The following is a 19,161-nucleotide window of genomic DNA, read 5'->3' as shown; positions in this document are numbered from 1 at the left end:
ATAGGAGATATATGGAAATAAGGAATTCAAACACGGGTAAAAACATACCCTGCTAATTCAACAACTGTCCAATATGATCATGGAGAAGTCTGAACTATACTCGAAACAGTCAGCATGCACTCTAATTTTTAGGAAGCAAATTGCCAATAAAGAAACCAAATATGGTTGGGTTTTTTTTCTGAAGATTGCTGTAGTGAGGGAGATTAAAGTATTCCAAACAGATTTGAATAATATCTTTTGTTGTAAAATGGATGGAACTTTCTTATGAAATATGAAAACTTGAAACACATGAAACAACACATGAAACACATGATAACTGTGTTAACACAGTGTGAAAACTGTGTTATTATCAATAGATGTACTTTTGAATAATAAATCCTTTCAAGATTAACCCTCAGACTTTTATTGCGCTATTTAGCAGGCAAAAATTTTTTTGCAAAGAATTGTTGGTGTGAAAGATGATTGCTCAATAGCTTCTTAGATCTGGTATATATTTAGTAAAAAAAAAAATACTTTTTTAATAAATTTGAATCAATGTTTCTTTTAATCAATGTGAAACTTTTGACTTTGTAAAATACCATTTGTTCAGGCATTGTAAGTGATTGAATACAAGGAACACTAGGAAAGGCTGAAGTGCCCAGAATATACAAAAACAATTGTCTCAGGACTATGAATTTCAGTAAGGACATGGCACTGGTTTCTTCTGATGGACTTATCTACCTGCAGATGATGTTTTCACTTGTCATATTTGATCATATACTTCTTATCTGTAACAGATAAAAAAATCCATCAGTGCTCAAGATTTATCCCCTGCCTAAGACCTTTCCACAGACAATTGAAGATTGTTCTTTGTTAAACATTCAAGATTTTCAGTCTTTCAAGTAATGAGAGAAACATTTTTAACATCCAGAAATGATTACTAGTTAAACAAAAAAGCTTTTTATCGTCACACCATGATATGTTTGAGAATAATGTTTTAAATTTAAAGGCATATTCTATATCACAGCATACTTTAGGCAAACTTGAATTGTTCATTTTACATTTAACTGTTTATGTATTTATACATATATACAATCCATCATAGCTTTGAAATAGATTATGTATAAAACCTTGTCACCTTATTGCAAACTGATGATTCCAGAAAAATACATTTGCAAACCTTCTGAATAGGGAAAGCAGTTTCTAAAAGTGTATTGATCTGTCTAAAGTGTTAAATGACATTATAGCCATAGACTAAAGCATTGAATAATTTAAGTAAATCAATGTTTTCTGAATTTCATACAAGTACAAACCGTCTTGGGCGATAAAATAAATCAATATAATACAGAAATTGCATAGTATATAATGATGAATGTATGGGCTGATCACCATAACAAAACAACTTCTCGTCATCTTTTCTTTATTATTCCCATCAGAAAACATGATACTCTCTGGCCAATTGATTTGAGCCCTTAAATAACTTTTCATTTGAAACACACCTCACTGAAGTATAAATATAATTTTTTTCAAATTATCATCCTGGATATGGAATAGTTCTGCAGATTTGCAGCTATTAGAATTACTGCATAGAGTTTATGGTTCCTAAACAATGATATATTCTGTAGACCTAAAGGAAGGATCACTTTCATTCTGGAATGACTGCCATAACATTTTCTTTAGTTAATGCCTCCAAGGCAGAAGAAAAGTATTTCAGATTTTATAACTTTTAAAAACCATATTTATTTATTTTTACTAATAAAAAACCAATGAAGAAATGAATAAATTTTAAAACTGTTCATAACACTTAACATTGAAAAGTGCACCATTTTTTTCAAAAGCTAACAGAGAGATTATATCTGTAAAGACATTTGACAGTGTGTGCTATAACCATATTGCTTACCATATTTTGGACCAATTGCATAATACCATGTTCATTCAGAGATTTGTAGATTCAAAAGTCTTCCGGAAATATTATGATGAACTAATAAAATGTTGAATACTGGTAAACATGCTACCAGAAAAACCTTGCCTTTTAAACCAACATCTAAAACTACAAGACAAACTGTATAATTTATTCTGGGAAATCGTATGAGAAAGATCATTTGGTTGTGGGTTCGTTGGTTGCTTTTAAAAAAGCACTAAATGAAGAAGTCTTGAGTATTAATACTAGAAGTAAATACTTTATCTACTTTAGCCATATTTTATATCTTTAAACTGCAAGCCATATAGAAGACATAAGAGGATTTCAAGCTGATGGAGGGTTGTTTTGAGGTTTTTTTCCCAGTTAATTTTACTTTTAAAAAAATTCACTTCAAAATTTTTTTTACAAAAATCTAATGAATTCACAATAATTGAATGGTACTTACAAGCAGAAATCATACCTCCTGCATAATGTCTCCATTGATCATATAGGATTCAGCAGTAGCTAGTCACAGAAGTTTCAGAAAGGAAGTTTTGTTTTGGCTTTTTTTATAAGGAGGGAAAAGTACTAGATACATATAAAGTCTTTCCTGGTTTTATTATAATTCAGTATTCTTTCATATAAGGAACATACAGACCAGAGCAAATATACATCAGTAAATATTATGTAAAAGCTAACAGAATGAGTCAGCTTGAAGAACTTTGGAGTTAATATTACATGAAATGTACTATTTATAAAAACACAGTATCTGTATCTACTGTTATTTTTATAGAATATACTTTTTAAATATCAATAAATATTTTTCTAACCCTGCCTGGCAAAGTGCTTTATAATTGAATTTTTATGAAGTACTAGTTAGAATTTTTATTAGCTTCTGTGTAAGGAATTAACTCAATTTTTGAAGAAGTTTATAGTCTAAACAGTCTGTTACAGTTCTTTCAACAGAGAGAGTTGAGCGTATTAGTATTAATTACTTCTTAGATTAAAATCTTCCTTGAACTACATGCATCATCCTATGATTTTGAAAGGCAGATGTAGGCTTTTTCTACAGATATGTAATTGCAAACTTATTGCTGAAATATGATATTATTTTCCTTGAATGTCATCATATTTACTTGCTTCCCTATAACATGTGAAGTTCTGAAAAGCATTTCTTGCTTGTTTTGGATTATTGCCAGCAAATTGCCACTTTTCCATTTTTGCAACTAATTTGGTACCCAGAGTTCATGTAATTATGCGGTGAATTTCATGCAGTTATCTCAGACGGATTTAATGTATGGATGCAGAGAGGGAAGGAATTCCATTTAAGGAAAGGCAGAAGGTCTGCTTATTGGACCCAACTGGCAGCAGAAACATTACACTTGTCAAAAAAATTCTGTACTTCTTCTAAAAAGGCAGCAGAAAACTATGTTCCAAAAGTGACACATTATAAATCTTTGATATTCAGATTTGATTTCTGTGATATAATCTTGGCTTTACAATTTAGCTGTGTATTGAAATAAATTATCCTGAAGTGTTTTTAAATAGCTATTTTAAGACAAATATTACAAAAATACTTTTGCTTTTGTTTTTGAAACATAATTCCTTTAAACGTTTCTCATCTTTTCTCATACATATGTGAATTTTTTCCTCAGGTGAGCGTGGATAAACAAAAGACATAAAAACCTTCTGGTTTGTTTTTCTTTTGATCCCTTACACTTTCCCTACTTATTCCTTGACTCTTTACTTAAGTATCTTGTGACTTAACATTTTGAATATTTATTATGAGTTAGACTAAGTATTGTAAATTATGATCAGTTTCTTAATATTTTTTCACTTCTCACTTTATTACATCAAAAGTTGAATATGTTCCTTATGGACTTCTTTTCAAAAATATTTTTATCAAGAGTATAAATATGCAAGAGCATACCTAGGTACTTTTCAGTTGCCTTTATGTTTATAGATTCCTATCTCTTGATAGTCAAATGATAAAGACAAGCTAGGTGATTAATTTTTCTACTGTGGTAATCACATTGATTGTTCATATTCATGACATTTCATATTGTTAACAGTCAATGACCCCAAACTAATATAGGAACAGTTTTGGCAACCAAAGCACAATCTGACAATACAACTACGATTGTGTTCTTACTGTGCTGAAATGGAAATGTCAATTATATTGGGAATGAGGGAATAGTAAATGTATACAAAAAATACAAAGAAGTTAAACTACCACTACTGAAAATCAGCATTTGAACTATAGTGCATACAAACACTGAGAAGAACAAATAAATGCTAAATACAAATCTTATAGAAATACATGAGAGATAAGCACAAGTACAGAACACCTATCAGAAGGCTTAAAGGCACGAAAAAAAATCCTTAAATTATTAATGAAGCAGTACTGTAATACTGCTGATTTGCAACCCCAGATCACACTAATAATGCTGATAGTTCTGTTGTTCAGAAATACTTTTTCTAATTGAGCTTTTGGAAGTTGAAAACTGAAATATTCACTTCAGGAATTTGTGTTTAGAGTAATTAGTCAATCCCATCTCCTCCAGAAACTAGAGTAGCTACACCCGATTTTTTAACATTTCACTGTGGCTGCTGGTTGAGAGTTGAGATCATGTGCTTAGTTTTGTGTGCATTACACATCCATCTGTTCCTCCGTCTGGCAAAGAAAAAAGAAAGGGGGGGGAAAAAAGCATAGGAGTGCTTTATAAACTCTCCACCAATACAGCAGTTGTTAGCTTCCTGCTGGTAGTTCTGGTAGAGGCTTCACTGTGTAATTATTTCAAGCAGGAAACAACCAACCCACATGTTCAAAATTAATTACTGGTTCAATTAACTATCCAGAAGTAGGCAATTTTTTTCTTAGGATACAGAAACAGAAGTATTATATTTATGGATCGTTAATGTAAGCATTAAGATAGCATCTGTGCAATTTTATACCTACTGAAAGTTTTGTAATTGAATCAAAATTCTAATACTAATAGAAATGCCTATACAGATAAGGTATTATTTATTATTATTATTATTATTATTATTATTACTATTACTGTTACAGATAATATATGACTACTGGTCACATGAATGTTCCTAGGTATTTATTCTGTCAGGTGCAGTATTAGGGATTATTTAGGATTTTCATTAACTATTTGAAGATAAACAAACAGCAGAATTAAATTAATACATATTTTTAAGCTGGCAAGTGCTATACATTCCACTGAGGACAACTGCAGGGACATAAGAAGTCTGAGAACCATAGACAGAAAATAAAAACAAAATAGACATGGGAAAGCACAAGCTAATATATCTGGGGAAAAACAAACCAAACCTAAAAAAGTATAACTGGAAGGAACTGTGAAAGTTGGCACACTGAAAGAGATTTAGAGGTAGTAGTGGACAGCTAGCCTGAAAACAAATCTGAGTCAGAAGCAAAAATAATAAAGATACACCTTATCAAGGTTTGCAGTAATCTACTTTCCTGCTTTGAACAAAATTAATTGACACAATCTTTCTCTCTATTTACTTATTTCTATTTTTAAAATATTGTTCTGAAGGAAAAAGTAACATTATTATCAGAATATATTGCCCCATAAGGTCTTGTCTTCTCTGGGCTGAACAAATATCTAGATCTGGGTGCAGCAATACAAGCAGATATGGAGGCCTGGATGTCTGCTGCATCATAGTGTAGGAAAGCCCGGGTGGCTTTTAGAGTAGCAATTTAACAAGTTTGGCTACAATATGTACTTTGCTATAGGACTGCATAGATTGATGTGAGATACTCTGGTGAGAAAGAACAGAATATCAACTGTAGTCTCAATAACCTATAACCACCAGAAAAAATGCCAAAGTAAAAACTTTCTCCATTAATAAAACATTCCACTGTGGAATGAGGAGAGACTGTATTTATATTTAACTGATGTTTTAAAATATTATTTTAATGCATATATAAAATATGAGATTAAACTTCTGTATTAATATGGATCCTGAACGAAACGAACAGACAAACAACCACAACGCTGTAATTTACTGATGCACCTTTCTTGCATTCTAAACCATTCTAGAATGTGATTCTGTGATTCTGTGTGTGCAGATGCATGTATTTATATTTAGGAAGAAGTGATTTAACTTACATATTCACCTCCTTATTTTACCTTGCATTTCTTACTCTGAAGAAAAGAAAAGAACAAAAAAAGAAAAAAAAAAAAGAGAAAGTAGGAAGGAGAAAGGTGAAAATGAAGACATCTTTCAGATAATTAGTTTCAAAAGAAATTTGAGAAGGCAGGCTTGAAGAGAACATTTGGAAACCAAAAGCTAAAAAGCTAACTACTTGCAACTGCTTTAACTAAGATGTAAGCTAAGGTTCCAGTTTATTGCTTTCCTTTCCCACATACACTTTAAAGAGCAGATGCATGTAAGGGGAGAAACAAGGAAACTGTCTGGCATATCAACCTTTATTTCTGATTGAGGTATGCCACTATATCTTAATGTTAATTCTCATTCATCATAAAGGTATGCTGTTAACTATTCTAGTTTTGCAGATTAATTTGTTTTTCCAGAAATATTTCTCTACTCATCATAAAAGCTTCCTTTATAAATTGAATCCTTTGACCTCAGGACTGAAGTATTTTTCTATTTTGTTCATCGCTGAAACTAACTTATTAATAAAGCCTGTTTTGTTGCTATTTTAACTGTCCATTTCTTTGCAAGAATTGACTATAGACTGGTCTTTCCTAATGAGAAAAGATGTTTTAGAAGAATTTAATCTCATAAATGAGAATCTAGCAAGTCTTTTCTAGCTGATAAAGCCCTATTTGTATCTAAGTTACCATCTGATATTTTTGATGCTTTTTATCATCTGTATCTATAGCCATGGTTTTTGCCCTGTTTCTGGAGTGTATTTGGAGACATAATTTCCGAAGCCACATACAATATGCAAGCGTGTGTGTACAGAGAGTGAGAAGTGTGCATGTATAATTTCAATTTTATCCATTCATTTATTGTTTAAATTTAAGCAGATACTTTGCAAAAATACAAAAGAAGGTAACACTAGAAAAGAAAGTTTTCACTATAGTCCTTCCAAGAACAGGCAGTGAATATAACCTGCTAATCTATACTGAGGTTTTTTTACTGTATAATACAAATGCCAGCCACAGAGAGACTTCATTCTTCTTTTAATGGGCTGTTTATGGTACACTCCATATTTTAGGACCCAAATGAAAGTTCTGCCTTTGCTCTGTATCTTTTGAACTTACCAGTTTTGTCTGAGTCACCATTTACGTTGCAATAGCACAGTGAGTAACCCTGCTATGGTATGTGGCCTGCAAAGAATTCAGTATTATCAGAACAGATGACATCTCCTGTCAGAGAACAATTAGCTCTTGTCTGAGCATCAGCTCTCCCTCTCCCATCTATCTCTGCCCATCACACTCATCTGGCTGTTGAGATGGATATTGCTGATCAGACATGACATGAACTGGTGGCCAAATTCCAGTCATCATATACATTATATGCAGGGCAAATTCTTTAGCTTTGTAGAGAGGACACTTCTGCACCAAGAATTTCATTCCTTCACAGAGAAATTAACCTCATCTCAGGCCTCTAACAAGGAAGGGAGCACTTTTCATTTTTAGAGCCTACTGGACATCATTTCTTAGAATGTCAATCTTCTGACTTCAAGAAATTTATTTTAAGCTCATAATGCTTTTTCAGAGTTGAGATTCTATGCATGGATTGAAACATGAAGAATTTAAACTATAAATTGCCAACAGTACGAAGCAGAAAAAGACATTTTTAAGAAGTGCCACTTACCTTCAGCTTCCTACTTATTTCATAAGGATTCCTGGATTCTTGAGATATTTAAAAAAAATCTTCCTATAAGTTGGTGTCACCACAATATTTGCTCAGTACTTATGTTGCCATTCTCTTCAACTTGCCAAATGCTATATGCGATATAGTCCTCCCTACTGAAGTTGAAATGCACATAATTAAAATAATAAGAGTTTAGAATAAAGTAGTGCACTGGAAAAAAATGTATGATATTGCAATTGCAAAAAAATGTAATTGCAAATTTAAGCAATCAAATATTTTTTGTGACAAATTTCAAAGCATAAGTAGTGAAATATAATTAATCGGCTTTTTAGAAGGAAATATATCAGTGGGTGTTATTTATTCTACATGCCTTTTTTATGATGCCTGAAGTGTTAAATATTGTGTCTGGCAGGAAGAGAATATTTAAGATGACATTTAAAGATGACTAACCAGATTTAAAACACCATTGAGCTTGACACTACAAGCAACATGGCTTCACTGAAATTATACTTTTTCTCCACTTTACAAAGCATTTACAAATTCTGTTTAATTGTAGTGCTCTGTGCCTATCTTGAACAGAAAGATTCCATTCTTTCTCACAGGCTTACAATTATTCGTGATATGTGAGTGAACTGCCAACCTAGTGTGCATTGTAAGGGACACAGTTCCTGTTCCAAAGGACAAAAAGCCTCAACATTGTACTGTGCCTTTTAAATAAGCTTGCCATGGAAAATTCTCTAAGTGCACACAGAAGCAAAGCAAACGCAATGAGACAACAATGAGGTTCTGTGGAAGGAGCTCAGCTGGACCAGGGTCTCTCAGCTGGAAAGATCAGGCTTCAGATTTCTTCATATTGTGTGGAATGCTTCAAATGAGTAACTGGGGAGAATACTGATGGTAGTTCTTCCACTGTTAAGGCTAATTTAAACAGCTCCTATGGCTCAGTCCACCGTAAAACAATACACATTGGTACCTGCGGTTTAGGAGTCTGTCCTGCTGTTGTCTTGATCTTTGCTCACCATTAGGAATGTACTTTTCACATCAAGGGCACTGAAGCAGTAGCCAGGCTGCCCAGAGAGCCTGTGAAACCTCCACCCTTGGAGTTCTTCACACTCATAAAGCTCCAGCTGAGCTGCCTGGTGTTCGCATTGCTCCCACTGCAGGATGTGGTCTGGAACAGGAGGCCCCCAAATGTCCCCTCCAAACATTTAATGTGTTTCATAATCCTGAATTAACTGCCCTCAGGGAGTCACCAGAGTGGGTGTGCTGTTCCAATAAGACCAAAATACATGAAGCACTTTTTTGTACTCTTTTTTCCTTTAAATAAAAATTAATTTAAAAAAAAAGAAAAAGAAGGAGAACTATTTCTTTAAAAAAAAACACAAAAAAACAGATAAATAAAGCCTGCTTCTACTTCAAAGGCTTTATGAAAGTCCAAATCAGTATCCAAGGCAGAATTCTGGGAAAACAAAAACAAAAACAAAAAAAACCCCAAAAAACAAAAAACAAAAACAAAAACAAAACAAAAAAAAAAAAAACCAAAAAAAAAAAAACAAAAAAAAAAAAGGAAAAAAAAAAGGAAAAAAAAGAAAAAAATTGTTATCATAGCAACTCCTTCGTTAGTAATAGTAGGGCTTTATATTTTACTGAATTTATTTACTGAATTTATTTCACTGAAAGAGATATCCATTCTAAAAATATTTTCTCTTTCTAACAACAGCACTTTAGGATTAAAAATAATCACTCCTTTTGCATATAAAAATGTTTTCCTGAACATAAATAAAGGTGACATTTTCCCGACTGAAAAGCTGAACATTCTCTAACTATAGTTCAAATGACTCTGAGCTATCTGAAAGGATTATCAAGGTTATTAGTCTAAATTCTTGGACATAATCTTCTTGATCTCACATTGGCAGAAGTGCACTTAATTGTGAAGGAAACAGGAGCATATCTCATGAAACTGCCACTGCTCTAATTATTTGATGATCTACCCACTCCTTACTTTATGGAAAGGAAAAATATACTTTGACAACAAAGATTAGAGTTATAAATGTAATTCCAGTCTAGATCAAATGAGTAGCTTTAGGGCCAGATACTTCCTTCTACTCTCCTATCCAAAATACATACTTGTATACCCAACTGCATGCAGAAGCATCTACATCTAAATCACACTCTTTACATCATTATGGCAATGAAAGCCATAAGCAACTTTTTAAAAAGCAACTGTTAGATATGTGATTTAAAAAAAAATAAACCCCAAGCCTTTATTGTTCTTCTTACTTTGTCATTGTAAATTGATGGTTTGATCTGGGTGTCTTAGGATTTCACTGGACAAAGAAACTGCTTTAAATTAAAATGAATATTTCACATCGTGTTATGAATTTCATTGATAATATGCATGTTAGAAAAAGAATTAATCCTACATCTGGCCTACTCTAACAAATAACTAGGACAGGAGCATTCATGGACATGCTCTACTAAAGCCATTGTGATTATCTATTTCTAGTTTAAAATGCTGTCAAAAATCATACTAGCAACATACTAATCTCATTTTTATTATTTAAAGATATCATTTATCATTCTGATGTGGCAGCATTTGAAATAAATATATTATTTAAAAGTGTATAAATTAAAAATTGGCAACACCTGGAAAATTAATGCAGTTTGATATGACACTGACAATAATATAAGGTTATATATTTTGACATAAGACCTTTATGGAGAAAAAAAATAATATTGCTTAATTTATGGCAAAAATTTATTGTATCTTAGTATCTTTTTAACTCTGTAAGAAGACTACCATGGTACAACAGTGTCTGAAAGAAATTATACCAAAATTTTCATAACATTACAGACTTAATTATTTATCACAAGCTATTGTAACTTGTCTTTATATGAAGAGATAGTGTAAACTTTAAAAAAAAAAAGGAAAGAAATAATTGGTCATTTCCATTTTTATCTGAATCATTAAAATTCTTGAAATGACTAGCTAGTAAACTTATTAGGATCTAATTACATTAATATTTGGCATACACTAGAAAGCTTTATAAACAATACTTCAGGACTATATATATACCTATTTATGCTATGCAAGAGCATGCTGGTTTATTTCACTGATTATGATGATACTGAAAAATACAGTTTCTGAGAAGTGGCCATTTTATGACAATTTTATGACCATTTTACTTCACTGGTGAAATTTTAGCATCAAATCAGAGGGAGAAAAACCCCAAACACTTAATTTCTACCTACCGATATTAATGTTTACTTAGCACACACAAAAAAAAAAATAGTAAAAATAAAATCCTACTATTTCAAAGCTATGTTATTCTGAAAGGTTTTCATGGAAAAAAAAAATCTTAAGTAGAAATACATTCAGCTCTGCTCATTAGTTTTATACGATCACTTTGAGCAAACTGCCACCCTTTCTTCCAGAGATTATTGTCTGCATGAACTACACAATTTTAGTATTGTTTGTGTAAGGTTGAATTAATCCTTAACCTTTTTTTTTATTTATGTAAATATAAATATTAAATACAAAATTCAGGTTTCCATCAAAAAAAGTAGATGAACATACTTGTACCTAAACCTAAAAAGCTGCCATTCTGTTAAAATTCTATCTAGCTCTTCCGAAGATACCTAGGGGTTTCAGTATTTACAGGGTACTCTTATGAATAATGGTAAAGCATCTTATTTTTAAATGATTTAGTAGGAATCCAGAGAGATAGGAAAAACAAAAGATGCAATTAGAGTTGGCAAGTATTGATTAAAAATCCCTATCCAGTCCACTTAAAGAGTAGAAAATGATAAATTACCTGACTTTATCAGTGGACAGAATGTCAAAAAAACATCGTTGTTTCTCATGTATCTCTGGTGTGAACTTCTCTTGAGAAGCTCAGCAGTCTTTTTGATGTTCAAGGAACAGAAAAATAATGCTACTACTGTTTCTCAACAGAGGTGTGGGATGGTAGCATCAGGTAGGATAAGAGAAAAAAAATAAAGACACACCTTAAAAATCTGTCTGATTCTATATTCTACCTTCTCTATAATGGCCCTTAAATAGTATCTTAAAGACAAAGGGATGAAATGATAGATTTTACCAAATTGTTCCTAAATATTTATGATTTTATTCTATTTTGTAATTTTACTAGGAAAAGTATACAGTTCCAAGGATGCAAATCTTAATAACTTATTTTCATTGCCAAAATAAGAACTCAAGAGGTCAAATTAATCTCTGGCACAGCACTAATGTATGCAGTGAAATCACATGAGGGGTGAATTTAACTCATAATGTTTGATGGATTTGAAATTTTGGCAAAATATTTTATCCCAAACCTCATTATTTCAAATGCAGAGTGGGAAAAAACAGACAAATACAAAAAGCAAACGAAACCCCAGAACAAACACAAACAAAACCAAACAAAACAAAAACAAAAAAATTAAACCAAAACAAAAAAGGACAAAAAAACCCCAAAACAAACAAAAAATCCAAAACCAAAACCCGCATAGGACCAAGGGAATTAGGAAATGAACCAAAGTTTGGCATTTTGGACTATATTAAAAAACCAATTAAACAGAACAAACATGAAGCAGACAAACCCCCCATTCAGTTTCTAAACAATAAGAACAACAAATCGCTAAATGAAAACAATTTCAAGTAACTTAAACAGAAGTCTGGATATAATTACAAGATACTCCAGACTCAAGTTAATCAGGAGCAACTGCTTTGCAGTCAAGCAGGAAAACCTGCGTCCCAAAAAGCAGTGGCCCAAGAACTGTAAATCTCTCATGCATAAATGAATCAGCTCCAGACTAAATGACTGTGAAAATATTTCTCCATGTCTACCTTATCAACAGTGTTTTCTGCATTTTTTTTTTTTTTTTACATGACATAATAATCTCTCTGCATGACAAGAAGCAATGCCAAAGACAAGCATAGCCTGCTTCATTTTTAGTTCATCTAGTGCCAAAACCAGGCAGTCCCAGGAGCAGACAAGTCCAACAATCTCATTACACTTACAGAGTCATGCTGGGGCAGTGCACATGACTGGAATCCCATCCTGGATGGCTCTGTACTTTTTAGGATAAAGAGGCCCGCAAAGCAAAGTATTGGAGTTTCTTTTTATGTGAGAGAGCAACTTGAATGTATCAAGCTCTGTCTAGAGAGTCCAAATGTCAATGAGTCCAAAAAGTAAGAATTCAGGAGCAGGCTTACAGGGGTGACACTTGCATGTACGAGGCCAACACAGCCAGACACATGCTATCCAGAAGGTTTCCACAGAACACTGACAATAGATTTTTGATACAAGTGATGGAAGAGTCATTAAGGAAAGGTATGCTGCTGGACGTTATACTAACAAAGCACTGGTTGGGGCAGAAACCGTCATGACATCATGAGATGGTGTGGTTCATGAGTCTGTGTGGAAGTAATTGCTTGGATGGCCACACACAGAGAGTTGTGGTCAAGGGTTCAGTATCCAAGTGGAGGCAAGTGGTAAGTGGTGTTCCTCAGAGGGTCAGCACTGGGACCAGTGCTGTTTAACATCTTTGTTGGAGACAGAGACAGTGGGACAGAGTGTCCTCAGCAAGTCTGCTGATGATACCAAGTTGTGTGGTGTGGTTGACACCTTAGAGGGAAGGTAGGCTATCCAGCGGGACACTGACAGGGTGGGGAAGAGCTTTATATGAGAGAAGGTAGTGATAGGACAAGGGGTAATGGTTTGAAATTGAAAGAGGGAAGACATAGGTTAGATATTAGGAAGAAGTTCTTCACTATGAAGGTAGTAAGATACTGGAATGGGCTGCCTAGGGAGGTTCCCTGGAGGTGTTTATGAGGTCTTGATGCAAACTGGTCTAGTGGGAGGTGTCCCTGCCCATGCAGTGGGGTTGGAATTAGATAATCTTTAAAGCCTCTTCCAACCTAAACCTTTCTATGATTCTAAGATAGGAAGCAGGGCAATAAGTAGGATTACAACCCTGGACTCCAGAAGAGGTAACTTCAGCCTCTTCAAAGACCTGCTTAGAGGAATCCCATGGCTTAGGATTCCAGAAGGTAGGGGGATCCAAGAGAGCTGCTTAATGTTCAAGCACCACTTCCTCCAAGTTCAAGATTGGTGCACCCCTGTGAGTAAGAAATCAAGTAAAGGAGGCCCATTTGGAGTTAAATCTGGCAAAGGGATCTGAAGGACAACCAGGCTTCCCTAGGTACATCAGTACCAGAAGGAAGGCTAGAGAAAATGTGGGCCTGCTGCTGAATGACGTAGGTGCCCTAGTGAAGTACACAGAAGGCAGTTACAGAATGTTTGGGTTTTTTTGCTTCTAGTCTCTACCTAGCAGTCTTTACTGCTAAGGCTGGCCCTGAAAGTAAGAGAGAAAGTCTGGAGAAAGAAGGACTTCCTCTTGGTCAAGGAGGATTTGGATAAAGATTGTTTAGGCAAACTGGACATGGGTCTTGATGGAATGCACCCACAAGTGCTGAGGGAGCTGGCAGATGTTATAGCTAAGCCACTCTGCATCAGCTTTTAAAGGTCATGGAGGACAAGAGAGGTGCCAACATCACTTCAAGTCTTCAAAAAGGGCAAGAAGGAGGACCCAAGAAATTACAAGTCAGTCAGCCTCACCTCCATGCCTGGATGTCATCTCTAAGTATGTAGAGCAGAAAAAGATTATCAGGAGTAGTCAACATGTGTTTACCAAGTGGAAGTCATGTATGACCAATCTGAAAGCCTCCTATGATGTCATGGCTGGCTGAGTAGATGAGTGAAGAGCCGTGGGTGTTGTCTACCTTGTCTTGAGTAAAGCTTTTGACACTATCTTCCACAACATCCTCATAGGTAAGGTTAGGAGGTGTGGGTTAGATGAGTGAACAGTGAGGTGGATTGAGAAATGGCTGAATGGCAGAGTTCAGAGGGTTATGATCAGCAGTGCATAGTCTAGTTGGAAGCCTGTAACAAACATCCTCCAGAGGCCTCTATGGGGTCCAGTCTTGCTCAACATATTCATCAGTGACCTGGATGAAAGGACAGAGTGTACCCTCATCAAGTTTCCTCATGATACAAAACTGGGAGGAGTGGCTGATAGGCCAGAAGTCAGTAAGACCTGGACAGGTTAAAGAGTTGGGCAGAGAGGAACCTAATGAACTCCAACAAAGGCAAATGTAGGGTCCTGCATTTAGGAAGGAATAACCTCATGTACCAGTTCAGGTTAGGGGTTGAGCTACTGGAAAGCAGTTCTGTGGAGCACCAAGTCCTAGTAGACAAATTACCCGTGAGCCAGCAATGTGCCCTTGCAGTCAGAAAGGCCAATGGCACCCCAGGATGCATTAAAAAGAGTGTGGCCAGCAGATGGTAATGGGCTACAAAGGCAACTAGGGGACTGGAGCACCTTTCTTACGAGAAAAGGCTGAGAGACCTGGGTCTGTTTAGCCTGCAGAAGGCTGTTGGGATCTTAACCAGAGGCTTATGGGGCCATCCAGCCTCTTCCCAGTGGTGCCCAGTGACAGGACAAGGGGCAATGGGCACAAACTAGAACACAGGAACTTCCATCTGAACATGAGGAATAACTGCTTTCCTTTGAGAATGACATCACTGGAAGAGGCTGTCCATAAAGGTTGCTGAGTCTCCTTCTCTTCAAAACCTGCCTGAATGTGATCCTGTGCAACCTGCCCTAGGTGAACCTGCTTTAAAAAGAAGATTGGACTAGAGGATCTCCAGAGGTCTCTTCTAATCCCTAACATTCTGTGATTCTGTGACAATCCCCTCTCCCTTGAAACCTCACAGCTGAAAAAAACCACAAAAGAATATAAAAATGTCCTCTTCAAGACTGGTGTGGAATTAAATGAGGTTCTGGAGGGGATCAGTTGTGGGTTGTAAACTTCCAGTTTGTATTTGCAGCTCAGCAGAGGAAGTGGTTCTTCTATACTATGCCTCAAGTGTGTCATTCTTTGCATATTTATACCTTTTTTTTTTTTTTTTTTTTTTTTCTATCCTGATCTTGATTCTGCAGACAATGTAATCTGACATCACAATCAATGCAACTCAGCATACTGATTTGGAAAATAGTTGCTAGTGGCACTAAAGCAGCTAATGGAGGACTCAAAAGATCTAATTTTAGTTTTATATTCTGGCAGGTTTTTATGCATAATTTCAGTGAAGTGTCAGTATTTCTGTTACCCAATTGTAATATGCAAATAATTCTCTGCATCTTTGGAGCATTATGCAAAATTCTGAAGTGCTGTCACACTAAGGAAAAATAACTTAAACAGATTTGGGGTTTAGTTCTTAGCAGACTTGCTGCTAAGCTAATATTACGGGAGTCTGGATGTTATTCATCTGGGGCCAAACTTTTATCCTACTTCCACAAGCACTGGGAAAAAGGCAAAAACTTTGGTTTTCACCTGCTTTATTTTGGTCCTTAAAAGTTGCACCACTATTTAAACCTAAATCTGCTCAAATAGCCACTTGCCATCTCTGTCAAAAATGAAGACTTCAGTATCCATGAAGCACAATGACCACCAGAAGATATGAATGAAATTTAGAAATTCTTTGATGTATACCATGTCTAAAGGAATTAATTCCTTTTATCTCATGCCTAAAATACCTCATGCCCTGCTGAAAGGAAGTGGAAAATCATCATAGCATTTATATTCAGGGAGAGACTCGTATGGCACTGTAGCAGGACCTAAAAAGAGAGCATGTTAGGAACTAGGGTTTATTGTACTTTTCAGCAAAAATTTTCAACATGATCTCTTCAGTGTTTTTAAGTGCATGAAAATTATTTTATATGCATATAAGGGAAATGCTTATAGTACAGTGAAAGTTACTGTTTTGATCTTGTATTACCAAATATTAAGTTTGTATAGTGCTTTTCAGAAAAGATTCTAGAGAGAAGAGGAAAGAAACACAAATATTTCAACAATAAATAAGCTAATATATTGAAATCTTGAAAAAATATTTCCTTCTTGTCATTATCTTTATTATTTATATAGGATAAGGAAGAGTTTTCACTGCCTTAGAACAGATTTAAAATGTAGACTAATATTAACCATGTTTTACACCTCTAAAAATTAGTTTTTTTAAAGTATGAGGGTAGATTTTAAAATAATGTATAAAAAGATGCAATGCATGATGTAGTCATATATTTATTACATCAGTTATGCTGCTCAGTGTGGTTTACAAAATCAGATCCTTAGACCAATAGTTAAGTAATTGCAACAGAAGAAATAGTAATAATAATAATAATAATGCAATTACAATTGCTATATACGTTTTTTCCAGTTTCTACTCATTTTCTTGGTGTTACATCCCCTGTGCCCGTACTCTGTGGCACACCCTGCGTCTCCTCAAGGCATCCAGTACTGTCCCAGGCCACACTATGTCACTGTATTTAAGTAGTAAATACCTTATTCTACCTACAACAACCACTTATTATTGCTACCTGCATTAAATTTTCTGTGGACACTGCTAGCTGCATAAAACTGTGCAGCTCTAACATGCACAAATAAAAAGTAAATGTAATTAGCCTTAGACACCCAGTCAATTAGGGAAAATGCTGTCACAGCTAAACCAAATAAAACAAAGCTGCAGACAGGTCAAGAAAGTTCGCATGGAGCCAGACTGACAAACCCAGTCCTGCAAATTCCATGCAAATCTTATGATCTACACCAAAACTTGGCAGCAGTGTTGTTGGTTACACGTGTGATTACACGCTGTATATTTTTTCAGGAGCTCTGTTCTTTATACCAGTTTATTAGAGAACTTGCATCACATCTCAAATGGTATATTAATTTTTCCTGTCTGTTCCCAAATACTGCAGTGTTGGTCTTGGTTTGTTCCTGTTGTTTTATTTTTTCAACTACCAAAAGCATATACACTTGTCTGTGCATGTGTCTTTCTTGTCTACACAAGAAATCTTTATTGTCAGTCTGTTCTGACTTAACGCCCAATGCAATAAATTTAAGAGTCAGATCATCTTAAGGTTACCACAGCAATCGCTGCTTAATCTAAAAAAAATTGTGACTGCCACTGGAACATAAATTATATTAATAAAACTTTAAAAGAAAATTTTGCTGCCAGCAGGACTATTAACCACTATAAGAAACATGAAGGAGTAAGATGCCCATGAGATACTTTACAGAGGCATGGAAAATGATGTCCTGTTCTTGAAAACTCAGCTCTTGTTAACATCAATGAACTATGTAATTTTTAGCTGAAATGTATAGGCTAGATAGTCATGCTGCTCTATATTTCAGAAAGAGACAACCCAGAACTCTGAAAATTTGGTGAGTGTTTAAGTTCTAAAAATGGCACTCCACAAAACAAAACTAGCCAGATTTCTGATAAATTTTCAATACAAAATGCAATCTAAAATTCGCTTTTCCCTCTTTCTTCAATTCCTTATTTCTTTTGTAATGAATTCATTATAAACAATCATTTTGATATGACTATGTTATACGCAGGAACTTTAGATCCCGCTATGCCACCAAAATGTTTCCCTAACTGTAGTTTAACATTCCATCCTTTACCCTCTAATCAGAACTCTTTTCTGTGCTCATTCTTTTTCAAGACTAGAAGTACCGTTGAAAGCCACCCTTCTTTTCTGTCTAAAAAACTTCCTTTTACCTCCCATAGCACCTAATAAATTGGGGGGACACACACACACACCTTCTTCTTTCCCACTCTGTCATCTGATTATCACCTCTAATAGCTGCTAGCACTTTGTTTCAAAAATCCAAGGTAAGTAGAAGGAAATTTCTGCAACTACATTGAATGCACTTTCTAATTTCAAAATATATAGTCAAGGTAATGTCAAGCTACGTTTTCCTTTGTTCAAGTATAAGAAGCAAAAATCATCCTGGGACAAGGAAATAAGCTGGGGAATACATGTTAATATTGAATATTATATGTTTTTATTATTTCTAGTCTCCCAGTTGTGCACTGCCTGTTTCAGATACAAAAAAAAGTGACAGACCTCTGTTATTTGGATCTTACACTCTAAATTAAACATGGCAAAGCTTATACTGCATACTTGTGTTGAGGGAATCTATGGGGAAAAGGAATTGAGGGTTAAAGCAGTGAGAAATTATGAGTTAAGAACTTAAAACCATTCTTGGGAGTATATTGAAAATGGAAAAAAGAGGTCCCTCTTACTTATACCTTAATAGAGTAAAATGTCCTAAGCATTAAAAAAAGAAGAGTAGTGGTTTCAAAGGACATGATGGAAATGTGACACTAATAGCCTTTTAGTAGTACTAGCATTATATCTTTGTTTGGATACTTGGAAGTCTCTCACAATGCACTGAGGAAAAGGATGGCAAAACTGGGTGGGTTTAAGCACAGTGGGCTGAAACTGTGGTATGCAGTGTTGTGATATCTTCTGTGTTTCTGACAGAATGCTCCTCAAGAAAAAAAGGTTTTATATTTCTCCTTCTAGCCTAGTCAATGTTTCTAAAGAACAGAAGTCCA

The sequence above is a fragment of the Calypte anna genome, chromosome 4A (genome assembly GCF_003957555.1).
Source record: "Calypte anna isolate BGI_N300 chromosome 4A, bCalAnn1_v1.p, whole genome shotgun sequence".
Taxonomy (NCBI): domain Eukaryota; kingdom Metazoa; phylum Chordata; class Aves; order Apodiformes; family Trochilidae; genus Calypte; species Calypte anna.
The sequence above is the reverse complement of the archived record's forward strand: the minus strand, read 5'-3'. Positions refer to the sequence as shown.